Here is a 14151-nt window from a genome sequence, read left to right on the forward strand (position 1 = left end):
AGTAAGCATTAGGTTGTACTTGACTGGACTCACACAGAGATAAAGAAGACCTAATTCCTGATCTTACTGAGATCATCATTTAGCTGAAGATGAGAAAACAGAGGAGCAAATGGGGGCAAGTACTATGGTAGAGAAAAGCCAAGGGTGCTGAGAAATGACAGGGAAGGAACAAGCCCCGAGCACAGAGGTCAGGAGGAAAGGGGGGATTGGCTCTGGAGCAGTATCTTCGGGGTGAGGACCCCTGGGGCAGAAGGAGCAGGGGGTGGCAACCCCTGGGGCACAGATGAGAACACGTGCTCTGAGACCAGATGTTTTTCCATGAGAACATAGCACAGGTGGTAAAAGGAGCAAGATGAGGGTTTTCAGTTTTGTTCTGAAAAACTGAACTCCATTCCATGTAGAACTGGAGATTATCGGGGGTTGTTAGAAGTGGAGAGACCTCTTAGGATGCTGTTGTTATAAAACATGTGAGAAATGAGGAAAGCCTGAATGAAGCAGTGACAGTGAGGAAAGGAGGGTGGATTCAAGGAAACTGTTTTAAAAGTTCCCTCTGGGGATTTCCCTGCAGTCCAGTAGTTAGGACTCAGTGCTTTCACTGACATGGTTCTGGGTTCAATCCCTGGTTCCTGGTCAGGTAACTAAGATCATGTAAGCCACGCAGTGTGGCCAAAGAACAACAACAACAACAAAAAGGTCATAATAGTTCTCTCTTTCTCTCTCTCTTTTTTTTTTTTTTTGGATGCACAGCATGTGGGATCCTAGTTCCCTGGCCAGGAATTGAATGAACCTGTGCCTCTTATAGTAGAAGTACAGAACCTTAATCACTGAACCACCAGGGAAGTCTCCTCTCTGTATAACTTAACGACAGGTTGAACATGGGGCCAAGTTAAGGGGGACCTCTTTGTTTCTGACCTAAATACTTGTTACTATTGAGCTAGAGAAAGAAGGGCAGATTCAGGGGATGAGAGAGGGAAAGATGATGAGTTTAGTTTGGGACATGTTTGAGGTCTTGTGGAGCAACCAAGGAAGAATTTCCTGATGACACATGACTATACATATCTGGCATGTAGTAGGGACTATTGGACTGAAGACAAGAAGACTGGAAATGTTGGCATGTATGTGGCTGCTGAGTGTTGTTTAGAAGCAAAAGAAGGATACATAGAATAAGAAGTAGGTAGTATACATTATGACTATGATGGAAATCTATTACAAGATAATCAGAAGCAGGAATCCTAAACTTTGACTTGCTGCCTTTTTCCCAAGCTCTACTCTTTACCTTTAAACTCCTAGTATGAATTCCTCAAGGAAAGGCAAGCTTAAGGATCAAGAACCAGGCTAACATGTATTTTTTCTCACTGTAACCCTCTACCACTGTGCCTTCACCAATGTAGAAAGCCCTTGGGTGAGCAAGACTGGACCATCCATACTCTAAAATCAGAGGCAGATGCAAAGGATGTACAACACATACAGTAAGCTAGTAGGCTGCTCAGGCCATTTGCCCTACACTGAAACACAGGTCATCTGACCACTCTGGTAACAAGGAAAACTGTGTCAAAGGAAAGGCAGACTGAGGCCAACAAGAGGACAAAGCAAGGGGTTTTGCAATGGCCTAGAATAGAGACTTCAGAGGAAGCAATGGCACCCCACTCCAGCACTCTTGCCTGGAAAATCCCATGGATGGAGGAGCCTGGTGGGCTGCAGTCCATGGGGTTGCTAAGAGTCGGACACGACTGAGCGACTTCATTTTCACTTTTCACTTTCATGCATTGGAGAAGGAAATGGCAACCCACTCCAGTGTTCTTGCCTGGAGAATCCCAGGGACGGGGAGCCTGGTGGGCTTCTGTCTATGGGGTCGCACAGAGTTGGACACGACTGAAGCGACTTAGCAGCAGCAGCAAAATAGAGACTGTTTAATCCAGACACCAAGGTAGTCACAGGACTAAGGTACTTCCCCAGCAATAATGACTCCAAACCCATATTGTTCCCAGTTTCATGGAAGGAAGAGAGGGATTGACTCAGAGTAATAATCAGGAGATAGATAGAGAGTGAGAGAATCCCCTGCACCTGGTTCTAATAAATGTCACTGCCCTTGATCCCACTTAATCATCCCTCTTCCGTGGGGATGAAGTTAGGAGTCAGAAGTTACTAAGACTTTCCAAGAGCTCCCATTGAACCCAAAAGGCCAAACAAAGGACCTTGATAAATATCTAAATTTTAGGGACAAAACAAAGGAACTTTTAAGGAGGTGTCTGAAAAAGAAGGAAAGGTAGAAGAGAGAGCACATTTCTAGAAATGATCAAAGGGTAGAATTTAGAAAGGACAAGCAGTTAAGAGTGTAAAATGCAATTGTACATGACAACCGGGGGATCATAAGTGGCCTCAGTGACAATGGTTTTCAGTGGAGTAAAGGACCAGAACCTCTGACAGTGGCATATAGGAAGGCACATGATTCTTATATACGCAAAACCTGCATGGGTTAGAGCCTGAACTGAGAATTTCAATTTTACATGACAGCTAGCCACCAGTCCTTGGAACTGGCTAATGGCCAAGTTATAACAGAATTCTCAGCTAAGTTAGAGGGTACCTCGATAACAGAGTCTTTGCTTAGTTAGTGCCCAGATGGCTCACTTGAGTTTCTGACCACCAGATGGTGAAGTATCACAAGAGTGTTCTAGTTTTTCATGAGCTGTGAACCTAGACGTTCTCCTTTCCTGCTCACCATTTGGACAAATGTGGGTTAGTGTTTCTTTCAGAGCTGTAGATGAATAAACTTTTTTATCCTAAGCTTCCTTCTAAACAAAGATGAGAAGATAAAAGAAGGCTTTATGGGACACCAAACTCAACATATTCAAAACTGAACATGCACACACATGCACCAGCAAAGAGACAGAAAGAGACAGAGAAAGAACAAATTACACCATCTGGTATTAGATTAAAATAAAATACCTACACTAAAGTTATACTAGTATTAATTTTGTTGAATGATTGGAGTCCTCGATTCAAGTCCCAGCTGTGCCACTGACCAGCTACAGATCTTGGGCAAGTCACTTACTCTCTTAGTTTCAGCTTCCTTTTTGTTGAAATGGGCTGATAATAATGACACCTAACTCATAGAATTGTAAGAATTCAGTATAAGAACATATACACATAGTATGACTCCTGGTGCAAAGTAAAGGCTCAATAAATGTTATCTACTGTAATTACTATGGGCTTCCCAGGTGGCTCAGTGGGCAAAGAAACCATCTGCAATGCAGGAGATGCAGGTGTGATCCCTGGGTTGGGAAGATCCCCTGAAGGAGGGCATGGCACCCTACTCTAGTATTCTTGCCTGGAGAATCCCATGGACAGAGGAGCCTGGTGGGTTATAGGCCACAGGGTTGCAAAGAGTCAGGTACTACTGAAGCGACTGAGCATGCACACACTAATTATTATGGAACTTCAGAATCTGGCTGGGCCTCCAGTGGATCATTATGGACCTCCATACTAATTATAGAATATGTACTATTCAAGATCATTCGCATTCACAGAACACATATAACATAAACACCTATACATATGCATATACATATGTGCCTCCAAAAAGGCAGTCTCCACATTATAAAGAGCTTCAATCTAAAAATATATTGATAAGAATGTTCTTTGATCCAGAAATGTTTTCCTCCTCACAGAAACACGGACTATAATAAAAATATTCACAGAATTCTAGGACCCAAATTAACTTTATAAATGATGATACTTAGGAAAATTTAATATAGTGAAGTGATGCTTCAGGGGAATGAGTGGATGCTGAGAATATACTGGTCCAAGATCTATTCTAGCTCCCTCCTATTTAGCTAGAGGCTGGAGAGTTGAAACTTATGAGGGGGAGGGGTAACCCAAGACACTCTTGTAATTAGGGTTCCAGGCAAGACTTAGTTCTTAGTTTCCACCAATAAGATGAACTTAACAGAAAAATTTTATTTTGAATACAATGGGGAGAGAAGCAGAATCCAGAGCATCCCACTTTCTATGTGGCTCCTGAATTTGGTTGTTCCTGGCTCCATGTGCTTTCCTTTGGTTCTTCCTGGCTCACTGTTGCTTTCCTGAGGGCTGAGGGCAGCAGCAGAAACAGCCTTCTGGGAGCAATGGCTTCCTTTTTATTGGCTTCTGACAGAGGGATGGTGGCTTCTTTGACTGAGTACAGCAGATGGGCTCTGGAAGCTTGTGTCTAGGTCAGCCTTCTAGTCAAGCTCTTCCAACAGTTTTGAAGCACCTAGACCCCTAAATAAAATCTGTATCCACAGATGTAGAATCTAGAAAAATGGTACAGATGAACCTATTGCAGGGCAGGAATAGAGAGGCAGATGTAGAGAATGGACAGGTAGACATAGGAGGGTGGCGAATTGGGAGAAGGGAGCTGACATATGTGCAGTGCCATGTGTAAAACAGCTAGCTAGTGGGAACCTGCTGTATACTGCAGGGAGTTCAGCTCAGTGGTCCGTGGTGACCTAGGTGAGTGGGATGGGCAGGGGGAGGAGGTGGGAGAGAGGCCCAAGAGGGAGGGGATATATGTATACATATAGCTGATTCACTTCATTGTACAGCAGAAACTGACACATAAAGCAACTACAGCCCAATTTTTTTAAAAGTTCTTCATCTACTTAAACTAGATGTTTCTGTCTTCAGTGGAACCCTCCTTGAACAAGAGAGATGAGCAACGCAAATACAGCTTTGGACCAGGGTTCAGGCACTGTTCATGCAAATCAGACTTGCTGAGATCCCTGCATTAGAATTACCTGTGCTGATTCCCATTGCTGAACCCTCTTCACTTAAGAACCAATAGAAATCAAGGATATTTGCATAAAAAAACACACATGGGGTTGGGGTGAAGGAATGGAGGAGAAGGTGGAAGAACAGAGATATTCCAGAGATAGAAAAAGAGGTAGTTGTATGCACTGTGTGTTAGTTTCTCAGTCATGTCTGACTCTTTGCAGCCCCACGGACTGTAGCCTGCCAGGGTCCTCTGTCCATAGGATTTTCCTGGCAAGAACACTGGAGTGGGTTGCCGTTTCCTCCTCCAGGGGATCTTCCCAACCCAAGAACTGAACACAGGTTTCCCACACTGCAAACATATTCTTTACTGTCTGAGCCACCAAGGAATCTCAGTTGTATGTACTGGTTGCCTGTAATGTAGCTATTTGAAAGATAGATACTACCTGTAATGGAAATATTCAAGAAGCCACTTTGGAAAAGCCAAGCTTTTTGGATTCTACCCCAAATTAACTCAATCAGAACCTATGTGAGGTGACATCTAGGAACCTGGCAACAGTGATGAGTGAAGTTTAAGAATCAATACCATATCACAAGCATGCTTAAACAGAGTCAAAGTTTTTGCAATATTCACTTTCAGAAATAATTGAGAACCTGGAAGGAGAAAGATCACTTTATCTCAGACACATATTTCCTTTTAGCTTAGAGTTACTGATGTTAGAAGGAGTAGGACTGGCTGTCAGGTGACATCTCCCCATTCAAGGTGACAGGAACCCTAGTGTGTGCTGGACAGCCTGAGGGCTGTGGATGTCTCACCTGATAGGAATCACTGACTTAAGGAGAAATTAAACAGCATCCTCTGATGATTCAATCCTCTCTGCCTGGTCAGTGGTTCTAAGCACCATGGTAATGTTTTGCATTTATGGTTATTGAGGTAAGATATTTTCCAAGTCGTTGAATTGGTGCTAACCACCTAGCTTCACTGTGCTGAGCACTGACTTTGAATTAGCCCATTTAAACAACAAAGCATAGTAAATGTGGATATATAATCACTCAATATAGTCAACACTGATAACATAAAAATCCAAAATCTAAAAGTCAGCAAACTGCTATATTCAAATGAATACAAGCTACATGTTTTCCCTTTGTGGATGTTAGAACTATGCTCAATCCTTCAAACATTTCAAGAGCTGACCTGCCACCAAACCCCACAGAGGACTTCACCACCTGGAGCTTGAAGTCATCTCCACTTTCTTGTCTATATGCTTTTCAATCACCATTAAAAGCAGGAGCTGGATAACAGGCTTCTTCCTCTTGGCATTTAGAAAGACCTCTGTTTTTATTTCCTTTTTAAAATATATAAATAAATATTTATTTCATTAAAGTACTCCCCAATTTTTTTCCAACTCGAAATGGGCCTTCCTAAGTATGATTTTTTTTTTTAAATTTATTGGAGTATAATTGATTTACAATGTTGTGTTAGTTTCAGGTGTATAATAAAGTGACTCAGTTATACATATACCTGAATCCAGTCTTTCTGATATTATTTTCCCCTGTAGGTCATTACAGAGTGTTGAGTAGAATTCCCTGTGCTATCCAGTAGGTCCAAGCAACAATACACCAAAAACTGGACAAGCTAGAAGAAGTGAACAAATTCCTAGAACGTTACAAAGTTCTAAGACTGAACTAGGAAGAAATAGAAAATATGAACAGATCAATCACAAGTATTGAAACTGAAGCTGTGATTTAAGAACTTCCAAAAAACAGAAGTCCAGGATTAGATGATTTCACAGGCAAATTCTATCAAATACTTAGGGAAGAGCTAACACCTATCCTTCCTAAACTATTCCAAAAAAATTGCAGAGGAAGGAACATTCTCAAGTTCATTATGCAAGGCTATTATCACCCTGATACCAAAACCTCACAAAAATATCATAGAAAAAAGAAAATTATAAGCCAGTATCACTGATGAACACAGACACAAAAATCCTCAACAAAATACTAGCAAACCAAATCCAACAACACATGAAAATATACCATGATCAAATGGGACTTATTCCAGGGATGCGAAGATTCTTCAATATACATATATCAAACAATGTGATACACTACATTAACAAACTGAAGAATAAAAACCATATGATTATATCTTTTCTTCTTATAAGAAAAACGTATGTCAAATCTAAGGAAAACTGGAAAAGTAGAATATACTCATCATATTACCTTCCTCCCACTTCCAGTGTTGAAACCATTTGCTATTTTGAACAAGTACTAAGAAAATAGACTAATGGGATAATTTCAACTGTAATATAAAGGGAAAGAAACTGATATGTTTTGAGCTTTTTCTGAATGCCATGCACTATGGTAGGGAATTGTACATATCACACAGAACAGAATCTAAGGGAAGACCAACAACTTGCCAGGGGACACACGAGATGTCAAATCAGGATTAGGGCCACGCCTCTCTGGACCCTTTCCCCACAAACTTGCTGATTATTGTTTAAAGAAAAAAGAAAAGAATGTTTACTTAGCACACTTTATTTAGAAATACAGATATCCAGGTTCATCCATGTATCTATAAATGAATCAATTTCATCCCTTTTTATGGCTAAGTAATATTCCACTGAAAATATATACCAACCTTCTTTATCCATTCCTCTGTTGATGGATATTTAGGTTGCTTCTATGTCCTGACTACTGTAAATAGTGCTGCAATGAATATTGGGGTGCATGTATCTTTTTGAATTATGCACCCAGAGACTGTTATACAGAGTGAAGTAAGTCCACAAGAGAAAAATAAATATTGTATATTAATGTATATATTTGAGACCTGGGAAGATGGTATGCTGCTGCTAAGTCGCTTCAGTCGTGTCCAACTCTGTGTGACCCCATGGACTGCAGCCTACCAGGCTCCTCCATCCATGGGATTTTCCAGGCAAGCGTACTGGAGTGGGGTGCCATTGCCTTCTCCGGGGAAGATGGTATTGATGATCTTATTTGCAAAGCAGAATTGGAGACACAGACACAGAGAATAAACATATGGACACCAGGGGGCAAAGGAGGGTGGGATGAATTGGGAGATTGGGATTGACATATATACACTACTATGTATAAGATAAATAATTAATGAGAACCTACTATATTAGGTTTCCTACTGTATTAGGAAACTACTTGGTTTTCTGTGATGACCTCAATGGGAAGAAAATCCAAGACAGAGGGAATATATATATAGCTGATTAACTTTGTTGTATAGTAGAAACTAACACAACATTGTTAAACAACTATACTGCAACAAAAATTAATTTTAAAAATACAAGAAAAAAGAATACAGATATCCAAATATACAGTTAACATGACTTGCAAATTAGCTCTGTTCTTTTTTTTTAATTTACTTATTTTTAATTGGAGGATAATTGCTTTATAATATTGTATTGGTTTCTGCCATACATCAACACGAATCAGCCATAGATATACATATGTTTCCTTCCTCTTAAACCTCCCTCCCAACCTCCCACCCCGTCTCACCCCATCCCACCCCTCCTCACCCCATCCCACCCCTCCTCACCCCATCCCACCCCTCCTCACCCCATCCCACCCCTCTAGGTTGTCACAGAGCACCAGTTTGAACTCCTGAGTCATACAGCAAATTCCCACTGGCTATCTATTTTACATACGGTAGTGTATATGTTTCCATGCCACCCTCTCAATTAATCTCACCCTCTCCTTCCCCCACTGTGTCCACAAGTCTGTTCTCTACGTCTGTGTCTCCATTCAGTTCAGTTTAGTCACTCAGTCATGTCCAATTCTCTGTGACTCCATGGACTGCAGCATGCCAGGCTTCCTTGTACATCACCAGCTTCTGGAACTTGCTCAAACTCATGTCCATCAAGTTAGTGATGTCATCCAATCATCTCATCTCATCTCATCCTCTGTCGTCCCGTTCTCCTGCCTTCAATCTTTCCCAGCATCAGAGTCTTTTCCAATGAGTCAGTTCTTCGCATCAGGTGCCCAAAGTATTGGAGCTTCAGCTTCAGCATCAGTCCTTCCAATGAATATTCAGGACTGATTTCCTTGAGGACTGACTGGTTTGATCTCCTTGCAGCCCAAGGGACTCTCAAGAGTCTTCTCCAACACCACAGTTCAAAAGCATCAATTCTTCAGTGCTCAGGCTTCTTAATGGTCCAACTCTCACATCTGTACATGACTTCTGGAAAAACCATAGATGGACCTTTGTTGGCAAAGTAATATCTCTGCTTTTTAAAACGTTGTCTAGGTTGGTTGTAGCTTTTCTTCCAAGGAGCAAGTGTCTTTTCATTTCATGGCTGCAGTCACCATCTGCAGAGATTTTGGAGCCCAAGAAAATAAAGCCTATCACTATTTCCATTGTTTCCCCATCTATTTGCCATGAAGTGATGGGACTGGACCTAACTAGATGCCATGATCATAGTGTTTTGAAAGTTGAGTTTTAAGCCAGCTCCATTGCTGTCTTAAATGTCTCCATTGCTGCCTCCATTGCCTCCAATGTCTTCATTTCTGCCTTGCAAATAGGTTCATCAGTATCTGTTCTTTACTGAATACTGGGGGAAAAGAACATATTCCCAGAAGGGAGCTGAAAATAGTTGCATCCCTCAAATTTTATGAGTGTCTTGGGAGGCAAGAAAATGACACAGAACCTAAAGAACTACCCCAATGGAGTAAGGATGCCAGAAAATGGACCGGAACATTTAGGAAGAGAAGTATTCTTTTGACCACTATGTTGAGTGACACAGGGTTGCAGAGAAGAGTCTGAAAGTGTCAGAGCTGGGTCCAAGTAGGCCCCCATGCTTTTAATTCTGTGCCCTTTGGACAAGTTGCTTTACTTCTTTTATTATTTAAAAAAAAGAAGATATTAACATGTACATAACAGAATGTGGATTTTCTTTTATAATTATTTTTTATAGGAGCATAGTTGGTTTACAGTGTCACATTAGCTTCTGCTGTACAGCAGAGTGAATCAGTTATACATACACCTAATATCCACTACCTTTTAGATTCTTTTCCCATATAGGCCATTAAAGAATACAGAGTAGAATTCCCTGTGCTATAGAGTAGGTCCTTGGGGCTTCCCCAATGAGTCAGTGGTAAAGAATCTGCCTGCAATACAGGAGCCACAGAAGATGTGGGTTTGATTCCTGGGTCAGGAAGACATGGCAACCTACTCCAGTATCCTTGCCTGGAGAATCCCATGGACAGAGGAGCTTGGTGAGCTGCCATCCATAGGGTGAGAAAGTGTTGGACACACCCGAAGTGACTCAGCACGTATATGTCAGTCCCGAGCTCCCAATTTATCCCTCACTTCTTTCCCCCTTGGAAACTCTAAGTTTGTTTTTTATACCTGTGACTCTTCTCCTGTTTTGGAAATAAGCTCAATTCAAAAAAAAAAAAAAAAAGTGAAGTACTCAGTAAAAGGTGTTTCATCACTCTTAATAGTAAATGTTCATAAAAAAAGACAAATTGTTTACCTATGCTTTACATAGGCCCCTGACACTTCTTCAACATGGATAAAAGTTAGCCTCTGGTTTGGACCTGCTATTCAGCCTGGTTCTGTCCAGTAGAGCTATACTGTGTTCAGGTGTGTCTGACTTACAACACATAACCTAACCTACTCCACTAACTGGAGGGAATTCGTTGCAAGAGCTTGTAGCAGAGTTCCTCCTGGAGAGAAAACTGTCTCTGTTTAGAAGAATACCCTAATAAGTTATTTGGGTAGAAAAGGTGAGATCCTGGGAGACATAGTTAAGAAGCAGGCAGCAAACACAGCCTTAGATGAACAGCTGAGGGATTCTGAATGGAGGGATGATGAGAAGGAAGGGAGGAGGGGAGATGGGAGAGGAGAAGGAGCTGAGAGCGAGAGAGATCTGTGGTGGTAAAGGAATGCAGTCAAGAGGAACTTCCTGGTGGCGAAGTGGCTTAATAATGTTTAAGAACAAGGAGGCCTCCTATTCTTCTTAAGCATTTTACTGGGATATAAAAACTCTCCTGCTTCCTACAGGAAGCACCATTCCATAGGAATGGTGCCATGTGGGAATGAACAGGAATGACTTGGGGATGCTAGTTAAGAAAAAAGGATTGAGTTCTCCTTCAGGGTCAGCATGGAGAAGACAGAACAAGACAGCTGGGGGAGATAAGATGAGGGAGGTCAAGAGTTTACCAGGAAAAACCATCCATGAGAATCAGGTCGAGGTTTGGCAGAAATCTGGGGGATGGCATTGGAACCTTCCAGGAGATATGAAACGGGGGATTGAGACCATTTTAGTTAAATCTCAAAGGACAGGGTGACCTCAGAGACAAGGGTGACCTCAGCTAACATCTGAGTCACATTAGCATTTCCAGATCAGGAGGAGGAAGAGATAAGAAAACACAATGATAAGTGGGATTCTAGACAGCAGTGATTTTCACAGCTTGTTTGTATTTTACGGAGACACTTTTCCTTCAGATGAAATATTATTTGGAAGTCCAGTGTGAAAACAAAGAAAAAATGATCTGTTCACCTTGATGGTGTGTGTGTGTGCATGCATGTGGTGTGTGTGTGTGAAAAAGACAGAGAAGAAAGTGTGGAGAGACAGAGCCATCTCCACTTGCTTCCTCCTCTCTCTACTTCATGCTCACATATACAGCAGTTCTTCTTGTGGTTGGGGTCTAACCATCATGGTTTTAAAACCACATATAATATAAAGGTACATCTGGCTATTTTTAAAAGAAGAAGCACATTAGGTAAGCACATAGGTCTCAACTCATTGCCTTGACTCCCTGTGTGGGTCTACACAAATAACCTTACCAGTCTTGTTCTTCATCTCAAGACTGGGTATGTAAAAGACCTCCCAGGATGATAATTAAATGCATAATTATACATAAAGTATTCTAAAAAGTGCTTAGCCCATTACTGGTACTGTAATAGTATTCCTTTGCATAGGAATAATAAGCAGATAGTTTATTAACCAATTTCCAGGTTGGCAATTACCCAAAAGAGATCTTGGTGGAGAGAGGGGAGGATGCTCCACAGCAAAAGGAAGCTACTTGGGAGACATTACAGGAGTGCAGAGTTCTGAGGCAGGCTCAGACCAAGGGGAGAGTGAGGGAGGTTCCAAGGGGACGGAAGGTTCTCCATCCCAGAAGAGTTGCCACCAACACCACTCCAAGCCAGAGGGTGTCTGACTTACAACACACAACCTAAGTTACTCCACAAACTGGCCAACTTAAGTCTATTGGATTGGTTTACTATGAACCATAGGCTGACTCTTCTGAGCATGTCAAAGGACTTTTAATTACCATTAGCAGAAACAAACTGACTAAAATTTAAAAACCCAGTGTTCAGTGGGACATGGTACCTTGAGACTGAAGGCAGAACAAAATATCAGTAAGAAAAAATATTTATGGCTCTACTGCTCCAGCCTCTTCTAAAATTAGGAAATGGCAATTATCAGGAATTTAAAAGTTCCTTACCAAACATAATTTTCTTCTATGCCACCCCACCAAATTTTTGATTATGTACTGGGATGTGTGTGTGTGTGTGTGTGCACTCCCAAAACTTAAAAGACACATATTATCTGAGTAAATAATCTAACAAAGTCCAAAAGCTGAAATAGTGCATATTTTCTACCAAAAAAAAATTCTTGGAATTGTATTGCTTTTAATAAAATTTATTAACTTAATCATTTTCTATAAAAGGAGATGTTAAAAAGTAGAGGGAGTATAAAAATGATTTGTGCTGGCTCATAAAACAATAAATTGTACTTTGTAGAATGCAAAAAATGAGAGAGAAATTTAACTCTCTTCTGTTTACAGTAGCCATGTGAAGTCCAGGGCAGAATCCATGTCTGAACAATTCATACTGCCTGGGCAATTTGATTCTATTGAGTATGTGTTTGGGGACAAAGTTTTGAATGCTGGGGAGGGCTAAGATAGAATAGAACTGCTGTGTTTTTGGAAAGAAAAGCAAGAAAGTACTACCAAGACTTGGGAAAAAAGACTTGTGCTGTCCCTGGCGTGGGGAGGTGGGCAAGTGGAGAAAGAGAGTTAAAAGCCTGAAGGATAATGAAGTGTAGCCTTCCCTTGTGGAACCAAGGAGTGGTTCCATATGTCTTTATTGGCAGGGGGATTTCTAGAAAATCCTGTTATCAAGCATCAGAGACTTTGGACAGAGATCAAATGAATTGCCCAAGGTCACACACTGTGTCAGGGCAGACCCAGAGTTAGAACTCACAGCCCTCAAGTTTCCAATCTATTGCTTGGCTCTCTCAACCACAAATGTTTGTCAAGGAAAAAAGTCTCCCTAGAGTTGAGGCAACACAGCTGGAAAATATTAACCCCAAAGTTTAAAACAGACAGGATTTCACTGGATCACAGATCCATAACCTCCTTTGGTGGATACACGGGGGAAGCTAGAGGGCAAGGGGTTGGGCGGCGGGGGAGGCGGGGTATGGCTGAGAAAACAGGGAAGCGGGAGAAGAAGTGAACAACAGAGGATGAGATGGTTGGATGGCATCACCGACTCAATGGACATGAATTTGAGTAAACTCTGGAAGTTGGTGATGGACAGAGAGGCCTGGCGTGCTACAGTCCATGGGGTCACAAAGAGTCGGACATGACTGAGTAACTGAACTGACTGACTGACTGAAAGAAGATGATCAGATCATCCCACATCAGCAAACCATCACCCTTCAAACACACACACATCGCTGGTTGACAAAATTGAAAATACTTATCTGAGAGAAGAATCACTGCTTTAGAATAAGTCATTGGTGTGTCTGTAGGAGTGTGTGTGTGTGTGTGTTTTCCTTAAACCCAGAAAAGAGACTATTTAATCAATAATTAGTTCTGATTTTAGAAGATGAAAACAAACAAATCGAAATAAAATATGAGAATAATAAAGTCTAAAACCATTGGAAAAAAGTACCTTTCACCATCTGGATGATTTCCTTGTATCCTTGGCCTCTAGATGCAAAGTCTTGGGTTTGCATCCTTTCTCAGCCATTAACTCCACTGAGAATTTGATTAAAGTTATGGTCCTCTCCCAGGGAATCATTTTTGGATCCATACTCATAAGTTTAATATTAATAACCAGCCAACAAGAACCTACTGTATAGCACAGGGAACTCTGTGCAATGCTATGTGGCAGCAGGCCTTGGGGTCACAAAGAACTGGACACGACTGAGCAACTGAGCTGAATTGAACGGAACTGATGTGGCAGCCTGGATGGGAGGGGAGTTGGAGGGAGAATGGATACATACGTATGCGTGGCTGAGTCCCTTTGCAGTTCACCTTAAACTATCACAGCATTGTTAATCGGCTATAGCCCAACAAAGATAAAAAGTTTAAGAAAAAATTTCAGGAGTTCAAATATTCCACAAGTCAAAGAGCCCC

At 41.4% G+C, this 14151-nt stretch overlaps 1 protein-coding gene across 10 annotated transcripts in view; it reads right to left on the bottom strand.

Moving 5' to 3' along the window:
* The window catches only part of SUGCT (succinyl-CoA:glutarate-CoA transferase), an 861069-nt gene that overhangs the window by 330818 nt on the left and 516100 nt on the right, over positions 1-14151 (bottom strand). The gene's annotated exons all lie outside the window — the stretch shown is intronic.

This window comes from Bos javanicus, chromosome 4 (genome assembly GCF_032452875.1).
Source record: "Bos javanicus breed banteng chromosome 4, ARS-OSU_banteng_1.0, whole genome shotgun sequence".
Classification (NCBI taxonomy): Eukaryota; Metazoa; Chordata; class Mammalia; order Artiodactyla; family Bovidae; genus Bos; species Bos javanicus.